The following is a 14,230-nucleotide window of genomic DNA, read 5'->3' on the forward strand; positions in this document are numbered from 1 at the left end:
CCAAAGATCAGTATCTGTCAGGAATCTAGAAACATTCCTTTTTTGCTGTTCCTTCAATACAGATAATACACACACCACCACCACCACCCCCCAACCAACTGCTTCTTGCCTGAAACCCAATTTCCCTGCCATCTATACACCTTTGTTTCAGTCTTTTGCCAGGAGCCTTTCCTAACCAATCTGAAAATGATCATCCCCACCCCTTTCTTTACACTCCCTATCCTCTGTTCCCTCAACCTTGTTTTATTTTTTTAATAAGGAGAAAAATACCATTAATTGGATTCTTATACAAAATAGCTGTGTGGTTTTGGATAATTCTGGGAAACAGTTTCTTCATTTGAAAAATGAAATGAGACTGGTTTTAAAAAATTATTTATTTGAAAGAGTTGGAGAGAGACTGAGAGAAAGAAAGAGCTTCCGTCACCTTATTCACTCCCCCAGACAGCTGCAACAGCCAGAGCTGGGCCAGGTCGAAGCTCAGAGCTTCTTCCAGGTCTCCCACATGGGTTGCAGGGACCCAAAGACTTGGGCCATCTTCAGCTGCTTTTCCCAAGCCATTTGCAGGGAGCTGGATTGGAAGTGGAGCAGCAAGGACAAGAACCAGTGCTCATATGGGATGCTCGCATCACAGGCAATGGCTTCACCTGCTACGCCACAGTGCCAACCCAGGCCTGGCATTTTTTTTTTTTTTTTTTGTGACAGGCAGAGTGGACAGTGAGAGAGAGAGACAGAGAGAAAGGTCTTCCTTTGCCGTTGGTTCACCCTCCAATGGCCGCCGCGGCCAGCGCGCTGCGGCCGGTGCACCGCGCTGATCCGATGGCAGGAGCCAGGAGCCAGGTGCTTTTCCTGGTCTCCCATGGGGTGCAGGGCCCAAGCACCTGGGCCATCCTCCACTGCACTCCCTGGCCTCAGCAGAGAGCTGGCCTGGAAGAGGGGCAACCGGGACAGAATCCGGCACCCCGACCGGGACTAGAACCCGGTGTGCCGGCGCCTCTAGGCGGAGGATTAGCCTAGTGAGCCGCGGCGCCGGCCAGGCCTGGCATTTTAATACTTAATTCTACTGCACATTAGAATCACTTAGAGAAGTTTCATAGAATACTGATCCTAGGTCTGCATCTGACACCAGCTGAATCCAAAACTCTGCTCTAGGGCTTGTCAAACATTAATGTGCACACAAATCACCTGGGGATCTTGTTTAACATGCTGATTCTGTGTCAGGTGGGACCCAAGCCTCCACCAGGCTCCCAGGTGATGGCAGTACCCCTGGTCCACCCACCACTCTCTGAATGACAGACTAAGTCAACTCCAGGAGCCCATTCACTCCCCAGATTCCACAAGCAAAGGCCATTCTTTCCAGTTTCTAGTTTTTGGAGAATAGTGGTGGCCCTTAAGGAAACAAGGCATCCTAGATTTCTTGGGGATGTATGGGGTAGGGGAGAACTAAGAAAAAAGCAGAGCTATGACAGGTGTGCACCATCAGTTTTCTTTTCCTTAACTGTTACCTTTTAAATATATGCAATATGAAATACATATAAAGCGAGGAAAACTGGAACTCAAGTTCAACAGAAACTTTGTGTCTCTTCACTATCAGCGAACTTTCCAAACCAAGTCCCCATGGGTGATATTTTGAAAAAACTCATTGTTTTCTGTGGCTGTGCCATTCTCTTTGCTTATTTACCTCCTGGTGCCTCTCTCTTGCAAATCGCTGAGAGGCTGTGTGTGCCTTCAGGGCAAACTTCAATAAACTGCATTTGTTGTGTATTTGGTTAATTTCCTGAAATACTTCTGTGTCAGCTAATGCAGGTGACAGCATTCGGAAAGAAGTCAGCACCTTGTTTCTCAATGCTGTGTTTCCCATGGTTCTGTGTTCAAAAACTGCCAACAGATCCTAGAAAAGTCTTAGGCCTTTCAAAGTAATTCATAAAAAATTTCTTCCTGAGTCAGAAGATTTCAAGCTAAATTTTCCTGGTCTTATTCCAGGTTGGTGACATGTGGCAATGTTGGTTTTGGAGTTAGCTTTTGTTTTTGTTTTCAGTATCTCCCTTCTCTTGACACCCTCCTTCTGCATGGAGTCAGATTTGAATGAATGAGAGGGAATCCACATTGTGGTCCATCTGGGCTCCAACGGACCATTCCAGCCTCACTGTCCCAATTTCTCTTTTCTCCCAGTAAGCTTTAACCGCATGTAAGATTGTGCTGGGAGAGGATCCCGTTAAGCTTCGTATCATCGATTCCATGGAAAAGAATAAATAGCCATTTCACTTGAAGGGAAGCTAATAGAGTGTGTTATTCAATGGTTTCTACCTCCTGCTAATCTGTGTTTAGCATGACTAAAAATTACATTTACGGAGTGTTTAGAACTTGCCTTAGATCCAGCATTCACTTCGTTTCTTAACATCCCCAGGATCTGCACCTTCATCATCCAGATGTAGAGTTGAAAAGCAGAGCCAGCCCTGAACGGTTAGCTCATTTTCCCAGGTCACCTGGGAACTAACTGATTTTCCAACTCAGGTTCCAAAGCCGCCTGCTCTCAACCCGCTCACAGTCTGAATTCAAGAAAAATAAATGTTATCTATGTCCACTAGAAGGCGCTGTTGTCTTCTGTTAAAGAAAACCACAGCTGGAACTGTCAGAAACTCATTTTCCGTGGATTTTAGGTGTGATTGAAGAAACCCCTGAGCTGAAAAATCCTGTATGTTTTGAACAGTACTCAGTTTATCTTTAAATAGCTATCCAAATAGGAAAAGTGAAAATTGTATCTCAAAAAAAAAAAAAAAAAAAGATAAAAAAAAGGTTGGTAGAGCAGTTAAGACACTGATATCCCATATCAAAGTGCCCAGGGTTCAGGCCCCAGCTCCTCCACTTCTGATCTCACTTTCTGCTAATGTGCACCCGGGAGGCAGCAGGTGATGACTCAGGTAGCTGATCCCTGCCACCCACTTGGGAGACCAGAGTGAGCTCCTGGCTCCTTCCCCCCGTCCCAGGCCTGGCTGTTGAGGACATTTGGGGGGTAAATTGATGGAAGGAAGAGCTCTGTCTCTCTGCCTTTCAAATAAAATAAAAATAGATAAATAGATACATAACAGAATTTTCCTATGATCAGTACTTACAGATATCTAATAGAATCATTGATATCTTTGAGAGATTCGACATTCCCTCACATATTTACATAACAGCAAACCTAAAAAGTAGTCCATATTTTATCCCATTTACCCATTTTATCCCAACTGCTCTCCAACCAGCACCTCCCAATCCTGCTCAGCCGAAGCTGCCCAGGTCACTAAGGGTTATGGGCAAGGAAGAGACAAAGCCTTAAAGAACAAAAATCAGATTCTGGAACATGGCACGTTATTTGCATTCAAGGAAAATGCATGCATGTTTAGTAAAGTTTTCATTACTTTTTTCTAGTAAGCAAAAGAAGTGACGTCAATTTGCATCAAAAGAGTTCTCAGATTTGTCGTTCATGGGATCAGTAGTGGTGTCGTTTAAAATGTTAATTCTACTCCCTGTATGCTGACTCAGCAGGGCTGGGGTTCAGGCCAGGAATCTACATGTTGTAACACCTTGGTGATTCTGGCGCAGCTGAACCACGAGCCGGCTGAGCAGAGTGCTGAGCAGGTTTGTGTCTGGAGGAGTGGAGAGGGGTGAGGCCGTCGATGGGCAGCAGGGGGTGGCAGCTCTGACCATTGACACTGCTTCCCCAAGGCTGCCCCTCCGGTCTCCTGGGGAGAACTGCACAAAATTAGGTGCTGGTCAGTGGGTATCCCCATTCAAAAAAAATAAGAAGGAAAAGCTTGACATAGGTTCAAACGTAAACTTCTAAGTGAGGAGTTAGTCCATGCGGTCCTGTGACGTTGTTCCACTAGTTCAAATCCTAAGAATGTCAGGGTGGATGTGGGGGAAGATGTTAGTAGATCACCGAGATGTGTGAAAATCAGTGTGCACACGCACACGCACGCACACGCGTGCACACGCACACACAGCATGGTTACAGGCTTTGGGCCCAGGAAGCGAGGAGAGGCTTGTTTTTAAAGACCGTACAGAGGCTGGCGCCGCGGCTCACTAGGCTAATCCTCCACCTGCAGCGCCGGCACACCGGATTCTAGTCCTGGTTGAGGCGCTGCATTCTGTCCCAGTTGCCCCTCTTCCAGTCCAGCTCTCTGCTGTGGCCCGGGAGGGCAGTGGAGGATGGCCCAAGTGCTTGGGTCCTGCACCCGCATGGAGACCAGGAGGAAGCACCTGGCTCCTGCCTTCAGATCAGCGTGGTGCGCCAGCCGCAGCACGCCAGCTGCAGCATGCCGGCCATAGCGGCCATTGGAGGGTGAACCAACGGCAAAGGAAGACCTTTCTCTCTGTCTCTCTCTCACTGTCCACTCAGCCTGTCCAAAAAAAAAAAAAAAAAAAAAAAAAAGACCGTACAGCAGGCTGGCGTGGTGGCGCAGTGGGTTAGGCTGCCACCTGCAAGGCTGGCATCCCTGTCCAAGCACCAGCTGCTCGGCCTCCTACCCAGCTCCCTGATAATGGGAAGGCAGCAGAAGATGGTACCCAGATGCAGTTCTGGGCACCTGGCTTCTGCAGCCATTTGGGGAATGAACCAATGGATGGAAGATCTGTGTGTGGGGGGGGGGGGTGTATGTGTGTGTCACTCAAACGAAATAAATCCTTAAAAAAAAGAGATATTAAAGTAAATCAACGAAAATGAAGACATGCTCTGCTTGTCCAGAGTGACAGGGCAGCAGGGAGTCACTCGGTTCCCCGCAGAAGGGTCCCCCACCCCCACCCCACCACCGTGCCAGAGCTGCCCGTGCATCCTGCTCTTCGGAAAGAAGCAATGTGTTCCCCATCGCCGCGGTGACCATGTGCTGCACCTAGAAAGCATTACAGTGGCCAAACGTGGCGCCAAGGCGCTGCAGGGCCAGCTGCGATGACTGCGTCTTCACTGCGTCTTCAGCCAGGCAACTGGTCCCTGACCACAGAATACACGAGACACGACTGCCGGCCGGTGGTTCACGGCAGCCCTTGATCCTGGCCTGAAACCTGTGTTTTGCACTGAGTGTCATGCTTCACTCTTCAGTCTGCTGGAGCACCTGCATTGAGCCCAAAACACCACTTCTCTATTGAACTCGGCCCCTGGAATCCCATAGGAGTTTTATCTATTTTCTATTTTAAATTAGGTCTCCTGCTTTGTATACAAAATAGAATTTTAGTATATAAGTTATATAAACCTTCATAATTATGGAAACCTTTGTATTTATTTTAATACAAAGTAAAGGACATTAACATAACACATCTTATTAGAAATACATTTAAGGCAAATATCAAGGAACTTATGCAGTAATATACAAAAATTGCTTTTCTATAGGAGCCGATGCTGTGGCATAGAGGGTAAAGCTGCTGCCAAGAGCTGTGTGGCCTGGGTCCAGCCTGTTTATCCCTCTCTCAATCTCAGTGTCTGTCTAGTAAAATAATCAAGTGGATAAAGTGCTGGCATTCCATATGGGTGTAGGTTCAAGTCCTGGCTGCTCCACTCCCCATCCAGCTCTCTGCTATAGCCTGGGAAAGCAGTAGAAGATGGTCCAAGTCCTTGAGCCCCTGCACCTGTGTGGGAGACCCAGAAGACGCTCCTGGCTTTGGATCAGCCCTGCTCTGGCCATCGAAGTTATCTAGGGAGTGAACCATTGGGTGGACGATCTCTCTCTCTCTCTCTCTCTCTCTCTCTCTCTCTGTAATCCTGCTTTTCAAATAAATAAATACATAAATCTTTTTAAAATGTGCTTTTCTCAGAATCAGCATCTCAGATGAAGAAAGCATCAGGAAACAGCACAGGGTTTGCTCATCAGTCATGGGTCAGGCTGCCACAACACTTGATCCCCATCCTGGCATGCAAGGCTCACTTGATTCTTCCCAGGTCTCTGTTCCTGGTTGAAATTCAAGGTAATGTTTTTATCTGAACATGCAGTGTGTTTATTAGACTAGGAACTGGTCATCGTTTGGATTACTCTTGGCTTTTTTTATTTAGGTCTTTTTCTGACTTGGGCATCCATACTCCTTACACAGTGAGGCCTGTTTATCATCCCTTCATTTCATCATCACAAACTGGAGTTAATCTTCTCATTTCATTCTAAATTTATATTTCATGTTCTTGCACTCATAGGTTAACACAAAACCATTTAAAATTGTTTTCCATTTATATATTTTTAAAGATTTATTGTTTCATTTATTTGAAAGGCAATGTTACAAAGAAACAGAGAGAAACAGGTCTTCCATATGCTGGTTCACTCCCCAGTGGCCTGGGGGTGGGGTGGGGGGGCGCAGGCCAAAGCTAGGAGCCCAGAGCTGCTTCCAAGTCTCCCACATGGGCACAGGCCCACTTGGGCCATGTTCCACTGCTTTCCCAGGCATATCAGCAGGGAGCCGGATCAGAAGTAGAGCAGCCAGGTCTTGACTGGTGCCCATATGGGATCCTGGCTTCGCAGTTGGAGGCTTAATCTGCTGTGCCACAGCACCCGCCTCATGTTTTTCATTTATTTAATTTTTTCATTTATTTGAGAGGCCTAGAGACAGGAAAGAAACAGAAAACACACACACACATACAGAGAGAGAGAGAAACTTCTACCTACTGGTTCCCTCCTAGAATGCCCAGAACAGCTGGGGATGGGCCAGAGAGAAGCCAGAAACCTGAAACTCAATCCGGGTCTCCCACATGAGTGGTAGAGACCCAACCACTTGAAGCCCTCAGCTGCTGCTTCCCAAGGTGTGCATCAGCAGGAAATGAATCAGAAGTAGAGCCAAGACTTGAATCCAGGCACTTCGATATGGATGCAGAAGTCCCAAAGGTGTCTTAATTGCTGTTCCAAGCATTCACCCACAAAACCATTGTAAGTTATGCATGCTTGGATTCTCGTTCTGCCTCTGCCAAGAGCTGTGTGGCCCAGGTCCAGCCTGTTTATCCCTATCTCAATCTCAGTGTCTGTCTAGTAAAATAATCAAGTGGATAAAGGTTTCTAGAGCTACCTACAGCTCTGAGGCTTTGTCATCCTCTGATTTAAGCAGCCTCTCCTCTCTCTGAAAATGAACTGCTCATGTGTTTCAACCCATGCCGAAACAACACTCACACCAACGTAAAAGGCACCTGCTCAATATTCTGAGCAAGAATCGCCTGTTTAGAAACATCTGGGTCATGATGACAGCCATCTGCTTTGTCCCTTGCTGTCTTCCAAAATGAATTAAGCAAAGCAAAGCCACAAGAGGCATGCCCTATTTTGATAGCATGGCTTGAGAAGTGGTTTTGGGTTTATGAGATTTCCATTCATGTTCCACTTCTATTATTGATTCTGAAAAGACAAGCCTTTCACTTCTCTCAGCTTCAGTGTACCAGCCCATCCACCAAATAATGGAGAGAAAACGCCTTAACTCGCTTCCTTATTCTGTAGTATAGAGGGGGAAATGTTCTTGAGATGCTACTTTAAACATTTCATCACGATTGTTAATAAAATTAGTACTTCTATTTCAAATAAAAGCAGCCATCCAATCAATGCTGGAAAATGAAAAAGGTGAATGATCTGTTGCAATTCTCTTCTGTTAAGCGTTAAATGCTCATTTGCTGTGCATACCTAGCTTCAAATGTTGGTATTTGTGAAATTGCAACTATTTTTCATGAGTGTAGAGATCATTAGCTTGACCCAAATGGATGGAAATTTGTATTGAAGTGGCACACTTACATCCAGGCATCTGTTATCTATTGGACACTTACTTGAAGTGAAATCCCCTAGCAAGATCTACCTGGGTGAGTGAACTTTTCAGCCTTCCCCTAATCATGCCTCGCTGCTCAGATTCTGCCAGGGGCAGGAGCTTGATGATCACAGAAAACTTCTCCCACTCCCAATTCTGCTCATTCTAGAAAGAGTCAGGAGTCAGAGAGATTGCTGGGTATGAACTAAGTTATACTAACCTACCCATCCACAATATCTAGCAGGGAGAAAATAGAAAGCATTGGTTAGGGGAATACTTCCATATCCTCTCCAGCATTTATTTAAATTACTTTATTTCATCATGAAAAATATATTTTAAAATCACTGGGTTTTGCTCCCCACATCTTGCTTAACTATTAGGCATTTTTTAAAACCATGACCTTTGGTTCATGGTCTTGAACAAAGCACTTAGCCTCCAGGGCATATTAAAGTCCTCAAGTTAGAGTACAGAGGTGGTAGATGGCCAGGCTAATATCCTCATAATACTAAACACTATGAATATATGAAGTAAATGGGCATTTTATGGAGAAAGAAATTTTTAGAAAATTTGCTATCCAATGACCATCATTCAGGAGGATGTACTGTTTCCATGAAACTTAATTTTCACTTTGCTTCTAGAGTTCTTGTCAGTACTTGCTCATTTACTCCTCTCTCTCTCTCTCTCTCTCTCTCTCTCAGGTTTTTTCACCCTTAAGCTATGTAGACAGCAGGGATCATATCCTGAATGTATCCTGGGCTTTGTATTCTAATATAATAGTACGTGTTCAATGCAATAGTGTTTACTATTATGATGAATCAATCTTATTAATATTTCATCTACTTGGAGGGAGAATAGTAAGTGACGTTTAGGGGTGTGGATAATGGCTGAGAGTGATTTGATGGCAATGACTATTAAATTAAACTCAGGATAAACTCAGCATGGAATCAACAAGGAAGATCTGAGGCAGTCAAGGAAGCCAGGGCTCCCAGCAGACTGATCTCAATCTTGGCATTCCTTTCGGAGTTTCTTAACACTTCCTCTGAATTGAATGCCCTTGCAACCAAACAGGGGGAATCATGAGGCAGAGAAAATCTGAAAACATTGATAGAAACAGCTGCCAGGCATTAAGGGTTTTAATCTTGTCCTCTGCATGATTTAGTTGATGTGCCAAGTGGGGATTCAGAAAATAGTCATGGTAACCACCGACGATCATGATGATCGCACTTTGCAGAGGGCGGTGGAGGAATTGGCTTTCGTGCTTCTGTACTGTTTTTAGCTCTAACTTGCTTCATCTTTTAGGGCTAATGAGGTGGCCATCTGTGCCTTTACTTTGCCCATCTGCAAAACAGAGAGTGTGTCATTTCCTACAGAAAGTTGGTAGGCTGCGTTTTAATATCCTCCAGTGAAACAGCTCGTAAATGCAAAACCGGCAAACAGAAGCCACATGCTCCCAAAGGGACCAACTTGAAGACACAGAGTGTTGTAAATTAAAATCAATTAAGAACTTCAGATAATGGTCTAAGGATTTGAACTGGTTGATGCAAAGGTACTTACCTAGCATTCATTCTAGGCTGTTTTAAGTACATGAGAACATACATCATAAATAAGTAAACAAATCCTAGACTGCTTTGACTCATTAAACTTAGCACTTTCATACATATTTATGTAAACTATGTGGGTTCTAAATTAATTTCCAAAACATTACTTAAGCTTACTCTAACAAGGTAGTAATCATTCTTACCTTGGCCATTGTGGCACAGCAGGTTAAGCCACTGCTTGGGAACATGCGCCCCACATTGGAGTGCCTGGTTCAAACCGTAGGCACTCCACACTTCCAATCTAGCTTCCTGCTCATGCACATCCTGGGAGAGAGTATGTGATGGCCCAAGTGCTTGGGTCCCTGCCACCCATGTAGGAGACCCAGACAGAGTTCTGGGCTTCTGGCTTTGGTCTCATCTAGTTATGGCCATTATAGGCATTTGGGGAGTGAACCAGAAGATGGCAAATCTCTGTCTCTCTCTCTCTCCTATTCAAATAAATATTTTTAAAAAGTAATTTTTTTTTAAATTTTTTGACAGGCAGAGTGGACAGTGAGAGACAGAGAAACAGAGAGAAAGGTCTTCCTTTGCTGTTGGTTCACCCTCCAATGGCCGCCATGGCCGGTGCACCGTGCTGATCCGAAGGCAGGAGCCAGGTGCTTCTCCTGGTCTCCCATGCGGGTGCAGGGCCCAATGAGTTGGGCCATCCTCCACTGCACTCCCAGGCCATAGCAGAGAGCTGGACTGGAAGAGGAGCAACCGGGACAGAATGCAGCACCCCGACCGGGACTAGAACCTGGTGTGCTGGTGCTGCAGGCGGAGGATTAGCCTATTGAGCCGCGGCGCCGGCCTAAAAAGTAATTCTTAAAACTACTGTAATAAATACACAAAGGAAAAAAAAATCTTTCTTCTTTGTTACTGAGAAGATACGGGGGAAGGAGAACTCAGGCCAGCCCACAAATGCCTACTCTACACAGCCAAATCAGAGGAATCACCTGAGTCAACTGACATGATTTGAATAAAGCAGCAACAGGCACCAGTTACTCTGACCTGACAGCTGAAACCGCACTGTGTTCTCAACTCCTTTCAGTGGCTCGCATGGTTTTCTCTTTTTTGCTTTTGTTTACTCTGAGGATGCGATGAAAAATTCAGAAACTTTCGAAAGTTTATTGACATTTTTATCAAAATAAAGAAATAGAAAATGGCCCAAGTCCTTGGGTCCCTGCACCCATGTGGGAGACCTGGAGGAAGCTCCTGGCCCCCGGCTTCGACTTGGTGCAGCTCTGGCCATTGCGGCCAATTGGGGGGTGAACCATCAGATGGAAGACATCTCTCTCTCTCTCTGCCTCAGCCTCTCTGTAACTCTGCTTTTCAAATAAATGACTCTTTTTAAAAAAAGAAACTTGGTGATCAATTGATTATATTAGGAAGTTGGGCTATTAAAGAGGTGGTTATGCTGGGCAGTCGTGTGCAGCAGGTTAAGCCTCAACTTATGATGCCAGTATCCCATATCAGAGCATCAGTTTGAGTTTCAGCTGCTCCATTTCCAATCTAGCTTTATGCTAATGGAGCTAGGAAAGCAGCAGAAGATGGCCTCGGGTACTTAGGTCCCCGCCATCCATGTGGGAGACCTGCATGGAGTTCCTGGCTATTATGACCATTTGGGGAGTGAACTGGCAGATAGAAGATCTCTCTTTCTCTCTGTCTCTGTCCCTCTGACTCTTTGCCTTTCAAATGAATAAATCTTTTTCAAAAGATAAGAAAGAGCTGTGCTTGTTATGAGGGTGCCTTCCATCATGAATGGGATTCAGACCTAGTAAGAGAAGCCTCATGCCTTCGGTAGTCTTGGCCTTCTGCCTTCTGCCACGTGAGGGTGCAGCAACATGATGCCATGTTGGAGGCAGACAGCAACCTGCACTAACCTGCCAGTGCCTTGATCTTAGACTTAACTGTCTCCAGAATGGAGAAAATGAACGACTATTCTTGATAAACCTGTGGCATCCTGTTATAGCAGCATAAACAGACTAAGTCATCTCTCAAGTGAGTGCTCCAGTATGGATTGATACCAACACCCAGCACGCCAACAGATGTCACCCTAAGATCTCCCTTCACCACCCTCCTGTGCTACACGTCCTGTGTCTCACCTCCAGCTCCTTTCTGTTTTAGAGGAGAATGTCCTCTGATGGCTTTTAGGAAAACAGTGAATGAGAGGTAAGTATTTGTTTTTTAAGTTTTTTAAAATAAATTTTTAAAATAAATCTTTGAAAAAAAAAATGAAGAAGTGGAGCAGCTGGGACTTGAACCTAACTACCAGGGTTTTGCTGGGGCAGTGTGGGAAGAAGACCAGGAGATACAGGGCTGGAGAGGGGCAGCTGATTCAGCTGTGTGGACCACAAGGGCAGATAGGGCTGGGCCCTAATTACCTCTCAAACAGCTGTCAACCTCCCTCACCTTATATTCAACCCCAAACGTTCTTGTATCAGCCAATGCCTTAGTCAAGAATTTCCAGCTGCCAGAAAAAAATAAAGCCCTATATGAAATGTAGACCCTGGGGCTGGCACTGTGGCCCAGTGGGTTGGACTATGGCCTGCAATGCTGGCATCCCATATGGTCATCAGTTCAAGTCCCAGCTGCTCCATTTCCAATCCAGCTGGTATGCCTGGGAAAGCATTGGAAGATGGACCAAGTCCCTGGGCCCCTGCACCCAGGTGGGAGACCTGGAGGAAGCTCCTGGCTCCTGGCTTTGGCTTGGCACAGCCCTGGCCATTGCAGCCATTTGGGGAGTGAAGCAGTTGATGGAAGATCTCTGTCTCTCCCTTTCTCTCTGTAACTCTACCTTTCAAATAAAAAATAATTTTTAAAAAATAAAAAAAGAAATGTAGACCCTAAGACAAACCCACACAAACTTAATTCTCTTCAATACCCTCAGAGATATATTAGAAGACAGTAATTCATGCCCTTAAGAAGGATATACAAGGGACGTGAGGGTGATCTGGCTGTGACATCCGTCACCCGATTGATCGCCAGGGTTGATTCGACTGATCTGGCTGGCTAGGCGGGTGTCCCCTTCCTCCCTCACCATTCCATGTGCATCCCTCCCGAAGCTGCGTGCTCGGTCGAAGAGGATAACCTTCCCCGCTAGAGGAGGACCAGTCTTCAGTCAAGGGTATTCGAGTAGCTGCACTCCCCTGCTAGAACCTCCAAACAAGCTCTCAAGATGGATATACAAGGACACACACACACACACACACGCACACTGCTGCCTCCCAAATGAAAGCTCCTGGAAATTTCTTGAGGCTATTGCTGTCAGTTCCCATTGCCATCTGTTTTCTGGCTTCTTTTATTTTTTAATTTTTTTTATTTGACAGGTAGAGATATAGACAGTGAGAGAGAGAGAGACAGACAGACAGACAGAGAGAAAGGTCTTCCTTCCATTGGCTCACTCCCCAAATGGCTGCTACGACCGGTGCTGCACTGATCTGAAGCAAGAAGCAAGGTGCTTCTTCCTGGTCTCCCATGCAGGTGCAGGGCCCAAGGACTTGGGCCATCCTCCACTGCACTCCCGGGCCATAGCAGAGAGCTGGACTGAAGAGGGGCAGCCGGGACTAGAAGCCAGCGCCCATATGGGATGCCGGCGCTGCAGGCAGAGAATTAACCAAATGAGCCACAGCACTAGCCCTCCCAGCTTCTAAAATTTGTTGCTATTGTAGAGTCAACTGGAACCACAGAATACACTGTTTCCTCTTCTATTCCTTGCATCTTTTTTAAAAACATTTTTTAAAAAGAATTATTTGTTTGAGAAACAGAGTTACAGACAAAGAGATGGAGAGACAGAGAGAAAGATTTTCCATCCACAGATTGGCTCCCCAGATGGTTGCACTGGCCAGAGCTGGGCCAATCTGAAGCCAGGAGCCAAGAGCTAGGGGCCTCCTCAGGGTCTCCTATGCAGGTGTGGGGGTCCAAGCATTTGGGCCATCTTCCATTGCTTTCCTAGACTATAGCAGAGAGCTGGATCAGAAGAGGAATAGCTGGGATGCAAACCAGCGTCCAAACGAGATGCCAGCAGCACCACCCCCACCCTTTATTTTTTAAAATATTTATTTATTTGAAAGGTAGAGTTACAGAGAGCGGGAGAGACAGAGAGAAAAGTCTTCCATCCACTGGTTCACTCCCCAAATGGCTGCAACGGATGGCCTTGTGTCTTTAAGGATTTTTGACTTCTGCTTTTAACCCTGAAATGGAATTTTAGTGGAATTTCAGGAGAGAATAAAATTAGAAACATATATTAAACCAGCCATCTATCAGGAACCCCAAATAGTTCCTTTGTGGAATTTTCTCATTAAGTTAACATAAAACAGATTCCACAAAAAGAGATAGATCCCAGATAGGAAAGCCATGGATTACTCTGAGAACATTGCTTTTGTTAGATTGTACCCAAAAGCAGGAGCAATTTTCGAATGTGTTTTTCTTTGCAAGTAATAAATCAGCTTGCTTACCAGTGAGAGTGCTTTCAGCTGAAAGCCGCAAAGCTCAGACTCGAACTGAGGCACATAGTGCAGAATTTATTCTCTCACAGAACTGCGAGTTCAAAGGTGGGGTCTAGGATTTAGCAGCTAGGTGATGTCATTAAGACGATGTCACCCTGTCTCTCTGCTCTGCTGTCCTGTTTGTCACCCTCTTCCAAGGCTGGCTGCCCTCACAGTCATTATGCTTGACTGCGGAGTATGAACACAGAAAACAGTGAATTCGTAGAAGCGTCTTTTCTTGATCCTTAACTGTAGCCCAGGCAGATCCTATGGCTCTCTAGTCACCTGCGGGTATTAAAGAGTCTTGTCCAGTTCAAACCTTCCTTGTGGTTCCTAATTTCATGCTCTGCCCTTCCTCCCACTCCGGCGTGAGCCCAGGGAACTCACATGGGAAGATGAGCATGGTCTCCATCTGTACTTCCCTCTTCCCTCTTC

This window comes from Oryctolagus cuniculus, chromosome 12 (genome assembly GCF_051225735.1).
Source record: "Oryctolagus cuniculus isolate XC-2025 breed Fujian yellow rabbit chromosome 12, ASM5122573v1, whole genome shotgun sequence".
In the NCBI taxonomy this organism is placed as follows: Eukaryota; Metazoa; Chordata; class Mammalia; order Lagomorpha; family Leporidae; genus Oryctolagus; species Oryctolagus cuniculus.